This window comes from Pogona vitticeps, chromosome 1 (assembly GCF_051106095.1).
Source record: "Pogona vitticeps strain Pit_001003342236 chromosome 1, PviZW2.1, whole genome shotgun sequence".
Lineage (NCBI taxonomy): Eukaryota > Metazoa > Chordata > Lepidosauria > Squamata > Agamidae > Pogona > Pogona vitticeps.
The window spans coordinates 289,200,363-289,215,589 of record NC_135783.1 but is presented as its reverse complement, the minus strand read 5'-3'; the positions used below and the strand labels follow the sequence as shown (position 1 = coordinate 289,215,589).

Genomic DNA, 15,227 nt, shown 5'->3' with positions numbered 1-15,227 from the left:
ACCAAAACAAGAAGATCTCATTGAAACGATACGGGAAATAGCCGAAATGGATATCTTATCAGAAGTCATGAAAGATCATCCCCTGCAAAAGGCAACAGAAAGATGGGATCTATTTAACAAGTGGACAGAATCAACAGGCAGTGTCTGAATAACATATTTTGAAATGAGAACTCTATCTACAAGGCAGAAAAGAGTAAACAGAATAACTTGAAATCTTGATATGGCAATAGGTATAGATTGGATATCAGTATGTTATTGTCTCCCCTCTTCCTCATTAATTCCAGTTCCCTTTTTCCCTTATGTTAAAAAAAAAAAAATTGGGGGAAAAAAAGATCTAGGGGGGTGCTTTTTCCACAGCTGTGCACAGGGTAGCCATGTCACAGAGGAGCTGCATTGCTGTTACACAGTAAATGAGCAAATGTATTCCAAATACTCTGTGGATCTCCAGAAAACTCACATTGTAATGAAAACATTTGCCCATGAAGATTCGCGTTCAATAAAACTGCTAGTCTCCAAGATGCTAAGACATTGTGCATTGTTTGCTTCCTGTCAGGCACACTGGAGGAAAAAAAAATCTCCTTACTTCAACTTTGATCGTTCTTGTTCTGCTTCTAGCATTACAAGCATAACAGCCCCAGCAAATGTACATATAAGGCAAAGGGCACCAAGTTTCCTTTAGCACAGCAGAAATATTAGAGGAAGCGCCAGTAGCATAGCAGAAATGTCTAAATGCATGCCAAATGGAGTGACAAATTTCTCTGTGGTTGTCTTTTCTGCCGAGAGGTTCACGGAGGCAGCCTTCTACCCCTGCCTTGTGCTGTGTGGCCGAAGGCCAAGCCTGTCTGCCGTTAAACATCTTCCACAGTAGAACTACAAACTCAATATTGCTTAATGGGGATTGATTAGCCTTGAACACGCACTTTAGCTTTCCTTTAATTCTCACAGTCAAGACTATTAAAAAGTGGTGAAAGGTGATAGCTGAGCAAGGGGCAGCTAATTAACACATTCGACCCTGTAACATTGGAATGGTTAGCAGAGCAAACGTCTCCCTTTGGAAAGAAATCACAACCGGGCTTTGTATTCTAGGAGAATAAGAAATTATTAGAGACATGTAACAAAATAGGAAAGATATCATGATTCTTAGCTCTAGCCAACTTCAGAGATGAGAACATTAGTCATTAATAAACTATTTTTATTACATTATGTTTATAGCGAAAGTGTGACACTTTTGACCATTACCTTAATTTTTAACTGGAGTTTAAGTATACATAACATTACTACACTAGAAGCCTTATCAGAATGAAGGTGAAAAATGTCATCCATGATTTTATTCATTCCCTCCTTGCTTGCCTCAGATTGAGCTTTAGAAAGAAGGAAATAGCTTCATGAATTTTTAAAAATCCCATATCTCATCCATCCTACTAAAAATCCTTTTCTTACTTTCCCTTTATTATTCTCTTATAATCTCAACTCTAGTCTTAATTCTTACCCTTAATTTTGCTTATTCCCATTGCTTATCCCATCAAAAGTCAGAAGTGTATTGTTGACTTCCCTTGCAGCTTTTCTCCCTGTCACATTCCCTCCACATTTGTGTGAATAAAACAAAATCACATAAACATTTAATTTCCAGCTTCTCTACCAGCTCAATTCAACTTGGCTCCTTCCATCCACTCATTTAGAATGTTATCCTTCTCACTCTCTGGCCACAGATTCTATTCCATGCACGTGCCTTTTTAAACCATTAATTATAATTAATTAAAACCTGTCTGTTGCCTGCAGAACTACTACTTCTGTCACTGGGTGCCAGACACCACATGCTTTCCAGAATAAGGGTTTCATCAAGAGCAAGAAACCTTGTACTGTTCTTCAAATATTTGAAGCTGGGTTCATCTGGTTTCAAAACCAGTCTTATTAAACTTAGGCTTCCCAGTCTACTAGAGACATTTCATTTCTATTGGAGTAACTCAGTGATTTAGTTATCTGACTGCAGAGCCAGAGGTAAGCCACTTCTAAGTACTCGTTACTTAGAAAACCCTGAAATTGACTTGATAACACATATTATTATTATCATAGATCACTCATCTGTGTAAAATGGCTCCAATAAACCTTGCAGATCCCAACTCCAGGTAGGTGTGTTCATGTTGTGTTTGAGAAAGAGGATTAAAATTCCTGTTGCCTGAGGGGAAAAGACTGAAAGAGCAGTGTGGGCGGAGAAAGAGAAAAAAAATAAGGGAAAAAATAGAAAGTACACTGGCTACATTGCCCAGTTGGCTGTCTTTTACTTGATTCCTAGCCATGCCACCTGGTGCCTGTTTAGCTGGCCTGAACTCCAGGCTTCATTTAAAAGAGAGAAAGAGAGAGAGAGAGAGATCTATCATCACAACACAGTTACATCAGTTTCATAAACCTTTAATTATCACGGCTCCTTAGTACAAATCCTGGGATTTGTAATTTGATCAGATACTGAGAAGATACCAAGATACCCTAAGAAGAGAGCAATAGAGGATTAAAGCAGTTTAATTCTCTAACGTAAACAAGCACTCAGAGTTAATGTTGGTTCATCCCTCCAGAGCTCACCAGCTCAGAATTCTGAATACTTCCAGAAACTGCAGAGATTCCAGGTTGCCTTAGGATGAAGTCAAAACACTTAAAAGGGAAATAAAACTGGTATGACTCTGCAGTGGAACATGCAGATGTCTCTTAATATTTGTGCATATGACAAAGCCTGCAGTTCACTATTCCACTCAATTGTTCTGTAAGAAACAAACCTTGTGCTGTCTTTCAATGTATTTAGCCAGTGAGGAAAGTTTAAGTTGTAAGAAACTGCACATGTGTAAACCGCAGGGGTTAGAGATGATGAGTGATCCACCAATCGCTGCTCTGCATGCAACCCTTCTGGAAATCCTCTTACCTAGAAATAAGACCCATTGAATGCAAGGGTATTTCTGAGTAGATTGGCATAGGATTGCAGTCTTAATTTACTTTTTCAGAATGAAACAGTTTTACAGAAGTTGGTTCTCACATCAGCTTATGAAAATGGAAGCCAGTTTGTTTTTCAGAGAAAAAGTAGTCTGGAGGTCACTCATTCACTGGGCAGAAGCAACTTGATGCCGCTAACAACAATAAATACATTAAACATTCTTGATAAAGAAGATCTAAAAATACATTGCAAATCTTTATGTTGAACTCCATGGGTGTGTTTCATTGTGAGTTTCCTTTCAATATCTAAATGAACAGAGGAAAATGAAATAGTGGCTCAAATAGGTCAGGCTAGATACATTACTGATCACCAAGAGCCTGTAATCAAGGATAGCCCCAACAAAAACAGCTGGTGACCAGACACTCATTCTAATAAATGCATCACTTCAGCATTAAATATTAAAAAAGAAGCCAGAGGAATATTCTCCCTTCATTTCGATCTCTCAGTACATCCAGAAAAAGCTGCAAAAATGATTTATTTTTATATTAATTCTCAAGGATTATGCTACAATGAAAAAGATTACCCACAACATAGATGCACTGGAGGATTGTATCCTCCCAACAAGCTGCTACCCTAAACTGGTGCCATTCATCCATTCCTGGTGTGCACTATTCCCAGATGTCCATGAAGGATCAGACAATGGAGAGAAATTACTAGTACCTCAGGAGATTATGATTCACAAAAGCTTTTGTAAAGCATGCAGTGTAAACTCCCCCTTCTCTGTCAGAAAAAGAATCCTTTGTTGGTTCCCTAGTATTATTTTTCACAGTGTCTGGTCCTAAACTTGGACCTGCAAGTGCTGCAGATATGCTAGGATGGGAAAAAAAGCCATATATGCTTTCATCAAGCTGGGATGTGAGGGTATTCTTCTGTGTGTCCCTTTAAAGTGCCTTTAGAGTTCTCCTAAAACGATATCACATCATTTGTAGGCCATTGCTTCCAACCTTGGGATGTACAGCTAAATTTTACACATGCATACTTTTGTATTCTAATCTGCCCATAGGTCACTGCATAACATGAGAACTGGGCCCCTGTTCTTCACCCTGATAATGAACCAAGTACACAAATGTAATGACAATTTGGAAGGTAAGTATAAGGAGTTCAAGACAGACATTGCGTTTTCCTTAGCCATAGTTTATCCTTGGCTTGTGCCAGCATTGTGGCTGCATCTCTCTGTGAGATTCTTAAAGGGGCTTGAGTCAGGCACAATTTGTTCCCTTCTTCACATAATTTCAACCTTTTTGGGCTCTTCTCCTGCTATGAGGTAAAATAGAGGGTTAGAAGTATTAGACTTCGGCATACACTTTACCAAGACTGGCATTGCAATTCTCTCCCAAACCTGGTCTATCATAACCTGAATTGTAACCTATGAAGCAGTGACTTCATAGTGCACAAAGAAGCTGAGACTCCAGTTATAATAAACTAAAAGAATTACACTTAATCATAACAGTAAAACAGAATGTGAAAGAGATGTGGAATAACACAATAATGAAACTAATACAATGAAGAAGAGATTATTGTAGTTGTTTAAATTTCTGTACTGCCCAATTAGTGACTAACACTACTCCAAATGGTGTACTGTGCCCATTTGAGCATGAATTAAAAAACAAATAACTAAATTCATTTAAATACTCACTAATTCATCAATTTGTATTTGTATGAATCAATGTCCCCAATGAATATGAATCAACAAATTTGTAGTGAATTTTTATTTGTTTAGCTATAAAATACCCCCCAAGGCACAGAGACACACCAACATTGCAGATATCCTTCCTCTGACCCTGCTCTGCAATCCCACGAGGATTGGTGAAGATTGAGTTTCAGAGATGGCCCCTACAGGAAAACTACCCCCAGGCACCTAGAGCAGGGATGGGCAATTAATTTCTATAGGGGGGGGGCACATGAAAAATCTGAACAGTGTTTGGGGGCCAAACCAAAATTACTTAAAAATAAAATGAAACAGTGATGTTATGATTGTTTTTATTTTAAACTTGTTAATCTTCACAAATACTAAAGAGGTTTTTTGCGGTATGTTAAAGATAAGCAACTGATTAACTTTAGACAAAAAAGCTATAAATGGTTTTGATGTTCAAAACTGTCCGCGGGCCGTACAGGAGTGACTCACGGGCGGTACATGGCCCTCAGGCCACACTTTGCCCAGGTCTGCTGTTAGGTCAAGATGAGGGTTGAAGGTGGGTTATATGACCAGTTGACAGCTATTGTGTCATAGTGGATAGAGAGTCAGGCTGAAATACAGGAGGCCTTCAGTGTGGGTCGTAGAGGAGTGGGCAAGAGCTTTAAAAATAACTTTACTTTGAAAGGCTTCAATGCCCCCTTGTACTAATAGTCAACTACCCATTTTCTTTAAAAATGCTCCTGAAATTATTCATTCCTGAGTGTCAATTCAGCTATTGATAGGGAAAATATGTCCTGTGACTGGGGATGTCACACTTCAGGTAATGAGTGATCCCCAGGGTTTGAGATCTGTGTCTTTGGTTTTCTACTGGAAGCCAGCTTTTGGGTCATGGTAAAGGTTTCTTTGGGTATTGTTACGAAGGCCGGTTGTGGAGCCAGAGGTTGGGATTTGGATTTCTCACTGTGCCTTCAGGGAGGAAGAGCTAGCCTGTGTCGCCTTGGGCAAGCTCATCACATGACAAGCAGAGCTTGATAAAGTTGCTTTCTTTGACTGCAGCTCCCACAATTCTCCTAACCAGCCTAGCCATAGGTCAGAATCCTCTGATGTCAGAATGAGGTCACAATCTGGTCTGTATCTCTGCAAACTGAGAGGCAGTTAACAGTCTGAGCCTCCAGCTGGTCAGGATGGATCTTCCTGCTAGGTCAAGTTGAGGGTTGAAAGTGGGTTATATGACCTGTTGATAGCTACGGTGTCATAGTGGATAGAGTGTCAGGCAGTAATTCAGGAGGCCTTGAGCGAGGAACCTAGAGGAGCAGGAGCTTAAAAATATCTTTATTCTGAAAAATTTAAGGCCCCCTTGTACTAAGAGTCAACTACACATTTTCTTTAAAGATGCTCCTGAGTATCAATTAAGCTATTGATAGGGAAAATATGTCCTGTGAGTGAGGATGTCACACTTCAGGTAATGAGTGATCCCCAGGGTTTGAGATCTGTGTCTTTGCTTTTCTACTGGAAGCCGGCTTTCGGGTCACGCTAAAGGTTTCTTTGGGTATTGTTACGAAGGCTGGTTGTGGAGCCAGAGGTTGGGAGCTGGATTTCCCACTGTGCCTTCAGGGAGGAAGAGCTGGCCTGTGTCACCTTGGGCAAGCTCATGACATGACAAGCAGAGCTTGATAAAGTTGCTTTCTTTGACTGCAGCTCCCACAATTCTCCTAACCAGCCTAGCCATAGGTCAGAATCCTCCGATGTCAGAATAAGATCACAATCTGGTCTGTGTCTCTGCAAACTGAGAGGCAGTTAACAGTCAGGCTGAGCCTTCAACTGGTCAAGATGGATCTTCCTGTTAGGTCAAGTTGAGGGTTGAAAGTGGGTTATATGACCCTTTGACAGCTATGGTGTCATAGTAGATAGAATGTCAGGCAGGAATTCAGGAGGCCTTGAGCGAGGAACCTAGAGGAGTGAGCAGGAGCTTAAAAATAACTTTATTCTGAAAACCTTTAAGGCCCCCTTGTACAGTGGACCCTCGATTTACAGAATTAATCCATATTGGAATGGTGGCTGCAGGTCAAAAAATCTTTAGGTTGAGGCTCCATTGACCTACAATGCATTGAAAAGCAATTAATCCATAATCGGCCGTTTTTGTTCCATTTTGGTTTTTTTCCAGCCTGTAGGTTGATTCTCTGGCTGCAAGTCAAACCTAAATTTTGCGGCCAGAGAAGTCTGTAACTCGAAAAGTCTGTAAGCAGAGCCGTCGGTAAGTCAAGGGTCCACTGTAGTAATAGTTACCTAACCATTTTCTTTAAAAATGCTTCTGAAATTATTCATTCCTGAGTGTCAATTCAGCTATTGATAGGGAACATATGTCCTGTGAGTGAGGATGTCACACTTCAGGTAACGAGTGATCCCCAGGGTTTGAGATCTGTGTCTGTTTTTCTACTGGAAGCCAGCTTTCGGGTGACGCTAAGGGTTTCTTTGGGTATTGTTACGAGGCTGGTTGTGGAGCCAGAGTTTGGGAGTTGGATTTCCCACTGTCCCTTCAAGGAGGAAAAACTGGCCTCTGTCGCCCTGGGCAAGCTCATCACATGACAAGTAGAGCTTGATAAAGTTGCTTTCTTTGACAGCAGCTCCCACAATTCTCCTAACCAGCCTAGCCATAGGTCAGAATTCTCTGATGTCAGAATGAGGTCACAATCTGGTCTGTATCTCTGCAAACTGAGAGGCAGTTAAAGGTCAGGCTGAGTCTCCAGCTGGTCAGGATGGATCTTCCTGTTAGGCAGGGGTGGGCAATTAATTTCTATGGGGGGGCACATAAAAATCTGAACTGTGTTCAGGGGCCGAACCAACTTTACTTAAAAATTAAATGAAAACAGTGATGTTATGATTTTTATTTTAAACTTGGAGGAGAAACTATGGGATGAGAGAAAAGGCTTCATATTTTGTAGGGAGAATGGTACCCAGAAGAGTATCTGAAGAGGAGGGGAGCCTTTCCTAAAAGGAATGGAAACAGGGTTTAACAACAACAACAACAACAACAACAACAACAACAACAACAACAACAATAATAATAATAATAAAGGAAGAGGCAACAGAAAAAAAGAAGACAGAGTAATATTTGTGGCCCAGTGCCGGTCCGTGGGCTTTGCAGGACCGGGCCATGGAGACAGATCTCTCGCCCCCCCCCCTGCAGACCACATGGGGAAACTTTTGAAAAAACACAACCTACAAACAGTATTCAAGCCCACCACAAAAATACAACAAATGTTATGGTCAGCAAAGGACAGAAAGGACCCCCTCACTACTGCAGGAGTATACCGGATACCTTGCAGTTGTGGCCAGGTATATACTGGAACCACAAAACGAAGCATCCACACCAGAATTAAAGAACATGAGAGACACTGCAGACTAAAACAACCAGAAAAATCTGCAGTAGCTGAACATGCCCTAAAATAAACTGGACATGAAATTCTATTTCATAATACTGAAATACTGGACAACACCAGCAATCATTACATCAGACTGCACAGGGAAGCCATTGAAATCCACAAGCACCAGCAGAACTTCAACAAAAAAAGAGGAAAGTTTAAAACTCAACAAAACTTGGCTCCCCAGCTCTCAAAAATACAGCGTGCAAAAGGTCAACGAACTCTACCCAGCCACAAGGACGGGATCACTACACACAAAAGACCAGTTAATGGCACCCATCAACCACAGTGACAGATAATCTCTTCTCCTTATCACAACAATACACTCACAACAAGACACACTAATCACCCATCTACAGAAAAAGACAAAAGCCTATCTCACAGCCATAAATACTGCACTCCCAAGCCAACTACACCAGAGCACAGAGTGCTGTCCTCTGAAGATGTTGGCCGCAGAGACTGGCAGAACGTTAGGAAGAATAACCTTCAGAACACAGCCAAAGAGCCCGAAAAACCCCCAACAACCAGAGTAATATTTACCAGTCTTGAAGTATGAGTTGTCTTCACAGTGCTAGAGTACAGTGATGCATCTGTTTGGTACCAAACCAGAGCGCATAATGCATTTACCCTGGATCAGTTACCTTATGCCAAATGCATTCTGTTGGGTTGTATGATATTTCTTTATCTTTGAATTAATTTTTTGTCTATGTTACCTCAAACTCTGACAACTAACACAAACTGGCCAGAATCCTTTTGGATGTCTGCAAATGTGGAAGTTGAGCTTACTGGTACTGCCAGTTGGCCATTGTGCTCCTCTGCTTCCTTAATTCAGAGCAGTAGTTGTGCAGCCTGCCCTGCATTTGACAGCAACCAGAAGGGGAATTATCTCTGTGACATGGTTTTTCCTGACAGGACTTTACCCAATGAGTCACTAATCTGAAGAAGTACATCAACCTGTTTTAACTTCTTTTGCATTACAATATTGTTTGAAGGCGTTTACGAACAGTATAATCTATTCAGCTTTTCTGTTTTAGGCTTGTGGTTCATCTAGAACACCCAGCTATGACTGTGTATGTGCGCTGCATGCTAGCTTCCCAATGGTACTTTGTTTCTATTACTAGAGTTCTGGGAGATAAGATTTTAGCCAGTATTAAAGATCTGTTGGCAGATTTCTCTATTGGCATATCTACAAAATCAACTGGCAGAAGAGGGTTCTGCTGGCAGATTTCTGCTGGTAAAAGGGGATTTTAGCCAGCATAATAGTCTTGTGCCTAATCATAACTTTCTAGGAACACTGCCACAGAATTGGTTTCTTCCAATTACCAAAGTTCTCAATATGGGAACATTAAGAGAAGACCCCAGAGTAATTCAAGGATCCTTAGAATTCTAAAATATAAGTAGACTATATATAAAGTTGTGCTCTTACTAAGGTTAACAGGTGCTATTGGGGCATTGCTTTTCAGTATCAATTGCAAACAAATTTAAACAGCGGCTGTACACATTACAGCATATAGTGCAATGTGAGTAGGAGAAGACAATCCCTATAGTTAAAGTTCTACTATATATTTACTCGGAAGTGAACCCAGTCTTTCTAAACACTTAAACGTTCAGTTCTTTTTCTAGGCAATGATGGGGAGATAGTAGCTGGGTTTTTTGGGGGGAGGAGGTTGTTTGTTTGCTGATTAACTATAATTCTTTTTAAAAGCTTCAATCATGATCTATCACTTATCACCAGAAGGGATCATGATATAATTGTACCTTAGCTCAAATAAGTCATTGTAACTCAGTTCTGAGAAAAGAGAAGTCAACACAGAAAATACTAGAACATGGTGGGTTGCTAACAACATGGTTGGACCAGCATTCCTGCCCATCATCTGCCATCTCACAGGGCACTGGGTGAGAGACAGTGCTGCTGCTGCTGTCAGCTGCTAGCTTCCCCTGTAGGAGTTTGGCTCCCGATTGCTACTGCCTTGCTGGACTGGCTCTGTGCAACTGGCTGCTCCCCACCCCCTCATCAACACTGGCCACCTGGTTCCAGGGGAGAAGGGACCTTTAAGCAGAGCCTTTTTCAGCAAAAGGGGGGCATTGGTGGGGTGTTGGTTGGTTGATTTGGGGACTCAGAAATAAGGGTGAGGTCCATTCTTCTTGCCTAGAGGGATTCCTTTTTATCTGCCTGTCTCTTGCTGTCTGTCTTGGGTGGGAGGGATGTATCTTTCAAACAGGGAGGCCAATGAGGGGGAGCAGGGAGCTGCCATTGGCATGACGCTGGGTAGAGGGAGATACAGGGAGAGGAGACAAGGGAATCATTGTAGGAGAGGGGGAGGGAAGAGGATCCTAGTCTGCCACCCCACCCCCCAAATTGTCTCCCAATTTAGACAGTCTGGATAGCTGTGGCAATAGTCCCACTGGGTAAAAATGCTGATGCTGAATGCCAGGTCAGTAAAAGGGAAAACATCAGCCACCCAGGGCCTGATCCTGGATGAGCATGCTGACCTGGCCTGTATTACAGAGACCTGGCTGGATGAAGCTGGGGGAGTTAGTCTCTCCCAGCTTTGCCCAGCTGGGTCCTCTGTGAAGCTGCAGGCCAGACCTGGGTGGGGCAGGGAGGTGGAGTTGCCGTAGTCTGTCCTGATTCCACCCCCTCACTAGGTGCCTTGTCCCACAGTTTTCTGGGTTTGAGTGGGCACCTGGGACAGAACAGGGATTTTGTTGGTGTACCATCCATCCTGCTGCTCAACAGTCTCCCTTCTTGAACTGACTGAGTTGGTATCAGAGGTGATGTTGGAGTCCTCTAGGCTGATAGTCCTGGGGAACGTCAATGTCCATGCTGAGACCAACTTATAAGGAGTGGCTCAGAACTTCATGTCCTCCATGACAACCATGGGTCCATCCCAAGTGGTTTCTAGCTCCACACATATACATTCTGGATCTTGTATTTCATGCTGGACAGGATGATGGTGATCTGGAGCTCTCTGTACTTCTGTTGTCATGGACAGATCACTTACTGGAACTCTTAATCTCTGCAGGGGTGGAGGACCTATTTGGATGGTCCGCCCCAGGAGACTGATGGACCCAAGTGGTTTTCTGATGGCTCTTGGGGAGTTTCCTATTGCCTCAGCAGGCAATCCTGTCGAAGCTCCGGCTGATCTCTGAAATGGGGAAATGGCCAAGGCAGTGGACACAACTGTTCCTAAGTGTCCTCTCCCACGAAGTAGAGCCAGGCAAGCCCCCTGATTCACCAGGGAGCTGGCAGCGATGAAACGAGTGGGACAGAGACTAGAGTGACGATGGCGGAAAACTCACAATGAATCTGATCGGATGCGGGCTAGAGCCCATTTGAAGGCCTATTCCGTGGCAGTGGCTGCAGCAAGAAAAAGGTTCTGTGCTGCTGCCATTGCATCTGCACAAAGTCATCCAGTGGAGTTGTTTCAAGTGGTCAGGGGTGTAGTACATGCACTACCAAAAGAACAAAATATTGACCATTGCACAACCTGCTGTGAGGAATTTGCATGACACTTTGCAGATAAAGTTGTTCAGATCTGCTCTAGTTTGGATGCTGTAATTGATACAAACCCAGTGGGATGTAACTTTGGCCCCAGCTTGTCCTGATTTAATGGATACTTTTCAGTTGGTGCAGCCTGATGATGTGGACAAGATTCCTGGAGTGATGAATGCCACCACATGTGTGCTGGACCCTTGCCCTTCCTGGTTCATAAAAGCAGCCAGAGGAGGAATGGCTGATTGGGTACGAGGAGTGGTAAATGCCTCCTTGCAGCAGGGTAGGATCCCTGCTTGCTTAAAGGAGGCAGTAATAAGACCACTATTGAAGAAGCCCAGGGATTCCTGGATGAAGTGGATTATCTAGACCCATTTCAATCTGGTTTCAGGCCTTGCTATGGGACAGAGACAGCTTTGGTCGCCTTGGTGGATGATCTATGTCGGGAACTGGACAGGGGGGGAGTGTGCCCCTGTTGGTTCTGCTGGACCTCTCAGCAGCTTTTGATACCATCAACCATTGTATCCTTCTGGGCCGTCTCTCTGGGACGGGACTCGGAGGCACAGGTTCTACAGTGGCTCCAGTCTTTCCTGGAGGGGAGAACTGAGAAGGTGGTGCTGGGTGACTCCTACTTAATGCCCTGGCCATTGGCCTGCCACATTCCTCAGGGATCTGCTTTGTCACATCTACATGAAACTGCTGGGAAAGGCTGTCCAAAGTTTTGGGGTTGGTGTCACCAGTATGCGGATGACATCCAATTCTATCTCTCCTTTCCACCTAATTCCAGGGAAGCTGTCTTGACTCTCAACCAGTGCTTGAGATCTGTAATGGGCTGGATGAGGGCAAACAAAATGAAACTTAATCCAGACAAGACAGACATGCCCCTGGTCTGTTGGAAGGCACTCCCCTTTAAAACTCAGGACTCCTGGATTCATCCCTAAGCTTGGATGCCTGGGTCTTGGCGGCGGCCAGGAGTGCATCTGCATAGCTGAAGGTGGTGCACCAGGTACGCCCATTCCTTGAGATGTTGGATTTGGCTACAGAGACACATGACTTAGTTACATCCTGTTTGGAATACTGTAACATGCTCTTTGTGGGCTGCCTTTGAAGACAGTTCAGAAACTTCAGCTGGTGCAAAACTCTGCAGCCAGACTACTGACTGGAGCCAACTATAGGGAACATATAACACACCTGTTATAAGAATTTCACTGGCTACCAGTCTGTTTCCGGGCCCAATTCAAAATGCTGGTGATTACCTATAAAACCCTATATAGCTTGGAACAAAGGATGGCAGTTCCAGATGTATGGTGCAATTCCATGAATATTTACTTGGGGGTTAATTCCCATTGAACTTAGTAGGGTTAATTCAGATAAACTACATACTATGGACTCTGTGACTACAGGGTAATAGCCACCTATTTGGACTATATTAAAAAGGGTATGACACAAATTCATGGAAGATACAGCAGCTGGTAACTACCTCTAATGTGAACCTTTTGCTACAATGGTTAAATTGCATTACTGCAGCCAAGATTCTGCTTATGTCCTGAATTCAATCCCTAACAGGCACAGGTAGCCAGCTTGAGATTGACTCAGCCTGCCATCCTTCTAAGGTAAGAAAATTGAGTTTCCAGCTCACAGGGTGGGTGGGGGGATGTGTAGCCTGCATAGTCAAATTGTAAACCTCCCAAAGAGTACTTTAAGCACTATGAGGTAGTACATAAACATCATGTGTATATGTTAATGTGTTTCTGTTTATGTGTTTCTGTACCACTTGTGGGGAAGCTTCCTCTGACTGTTGTGGGGAAAGTGGGAGAGTAGTGCTGCACTCATCTCCTGTGTAAGAACTTCCCCATGGCCCTGGTTTGACACAGCTGGTAGGGTACACAGGATTAGAAAAGGCTTTGAACCAGAAAAGGCACAGCTCTTTTTGTCTTCTTGTAATTACATAGTAAATGGATAATGTGTAAACAGCCTAAGAAAGAATTAATTTTCTGTTACTATAAAATGCATATTTGGATTGCTAGATCATTATTTTCATTCGTTTTTTCACTTTACCTTATTCCCCAAGCCTTTAATGACTTGAATTGTCTTCAACCTGAGTCCTCTGAGAAGCGTATGTTTTTCTTACCATTGTGGTTACCCCTGCAGAGTCCATAGGGCAAGGAAGGCGATAAGGCAAATAAATAAAATACTAGAACAATGGTGAGGAATAAATGGTAAAGTGGCTGTTTTTCTATCTTTAGAGAAACTCTTGGGAATAGAGCTCGAGGAGAGAGGACAACAACAAAATGGAAGAAGACATGGAAGTTACTAAGACCCAGGTTTTTCAGAAGCTACTGATTTTACCATGACATGCACAGTTCACTACTTAGAACTTGTTTGGCTCATCTTCAAAGGCCAGAATCCAGCATGAAATCTGGCATGCTTGCCCGCTGCCTTTAAAATGGGCTCCTATGTCTCTGTTATGGATTACCATCCAAAATGTCTTTCACTTTCACCATAAAATGGAGCAGAGTAAAAGAAAAGAAAATTCAAAGCATCTGGAGTAGAGATAGGCACAAATAAAAATGGTGATTCGTTTTGATCTGTTATTTGTCAAGGTTAACGGATCAACAAATACGAATATATGAATATTCTTCAATGAAGCAATCTGTTGATTCATCTGCACTTTAAACATCTGTAACACTGGCCCCAAACCACCTAGAGACACACATTTGCAGGGAAACTTCCTTAGACACTTTCCTACAAATCCTGAAAGTTTGGTGAACATTGGATCACAGACCCCTGAGTTATATAGTCACAAAGAGGACTCCCCAGGAAAGCTCACCCCAGGTATTTAGAGATTCCAGAATCACAACAGAGCTTTCAATGTCTTTCCCCAACACACCTGCCAACTTTGGTGAAGATTGGATATTGGACATCCAAGTTATTCATCCACAAATTGGGTCCCTCCAGGAGAGTTTACCACATGGCACAGAAGCCCATTCTGCCTACCGGTCGCCAAACAGCTGATCAGAAGCCGATAGGCAGCCACCCCCCACACACAGCCAGCCACTTCAATAGCCTACCTCCACACCCCTTCCTTTCCCTACCTTAACCCCCACCCCACTCCCACCGACACCCCTTACCTTAATAGCTGCTGCCAGGACTCCATCAGGCCTTCACAGCCACAAGTAAAAAGGGAAACTGGCTGCCCTTTGCAAAGATGGCAGCTGTGACTTCATTTAGAGTAGGGAAAATGCAGCTGCCATCTTTGCAAAGGGCAGCCTGGATTCCCTTAAGGCAGGCTAAGGGTTAGAAGACCTTGGTAGCAGTGATTAAGGTAAGAGGGTATCGGTGGGGGTGGGTGGCATGGGGCCTAAGGTAGGGAAAGGAAGGGGGTGGGGGTAGGCTGTGGTATTGGGTGGCTGTATGGGGTGGTGGCTGCCTTTCGGTAGTAGGTAGCTGATCAGTGGCGGGTAGGCAGAATGGTGTCTGGTTTTTTTTTTAATATGAAGGATGAATAAAAATGGGTAAATATTCATCCCTTCATATTCGTGGGGGTCTCTGGAACTCACAAATACGGATTGACAAATATTTAATGAATCGGCTACATTCGTCAGAAAAAGTGATCCACTTTTATATTCATCCCCATCTCTAATCTGGAGTCCATGTCTGGTTCCCTGAGCAACCATTCTCCCTGTCTGTTCT

General features: G+C 43.0%; 1 long non-coding RNA gene across 2 annotated transcripts; it reads left to right on the top strand.

Moving 5' to 3' along the window:
* The first annotated feature begins 1,709 nt into the window (after nucleotides 1–1,709).
* Nucleotides 1,710–14,308, top strand: LOC110081452 (uncharacterized). 2 transcript variants are annotated; one of them, XR_012081951.2, is made up of 4 exons: nucleotides 1,710–1,998; nucleotides 3,984–4,066; nucleotides 13,101–13,147; nucleotides 13,781–14,308. It is a non-coding gene; the product is annotated as an uncharacterized LOC110081452 (long non-coding RNA). The 2 variants fall into 2 exon arrangements; XR_012081961.2 differs by lacking the exon at nucleotides 1,710–1,998 and adding an exon at nucleotides 2,067–2,126.
* Nucleotides 14,309–15,227: the final 919 nt, after the last annotated feature.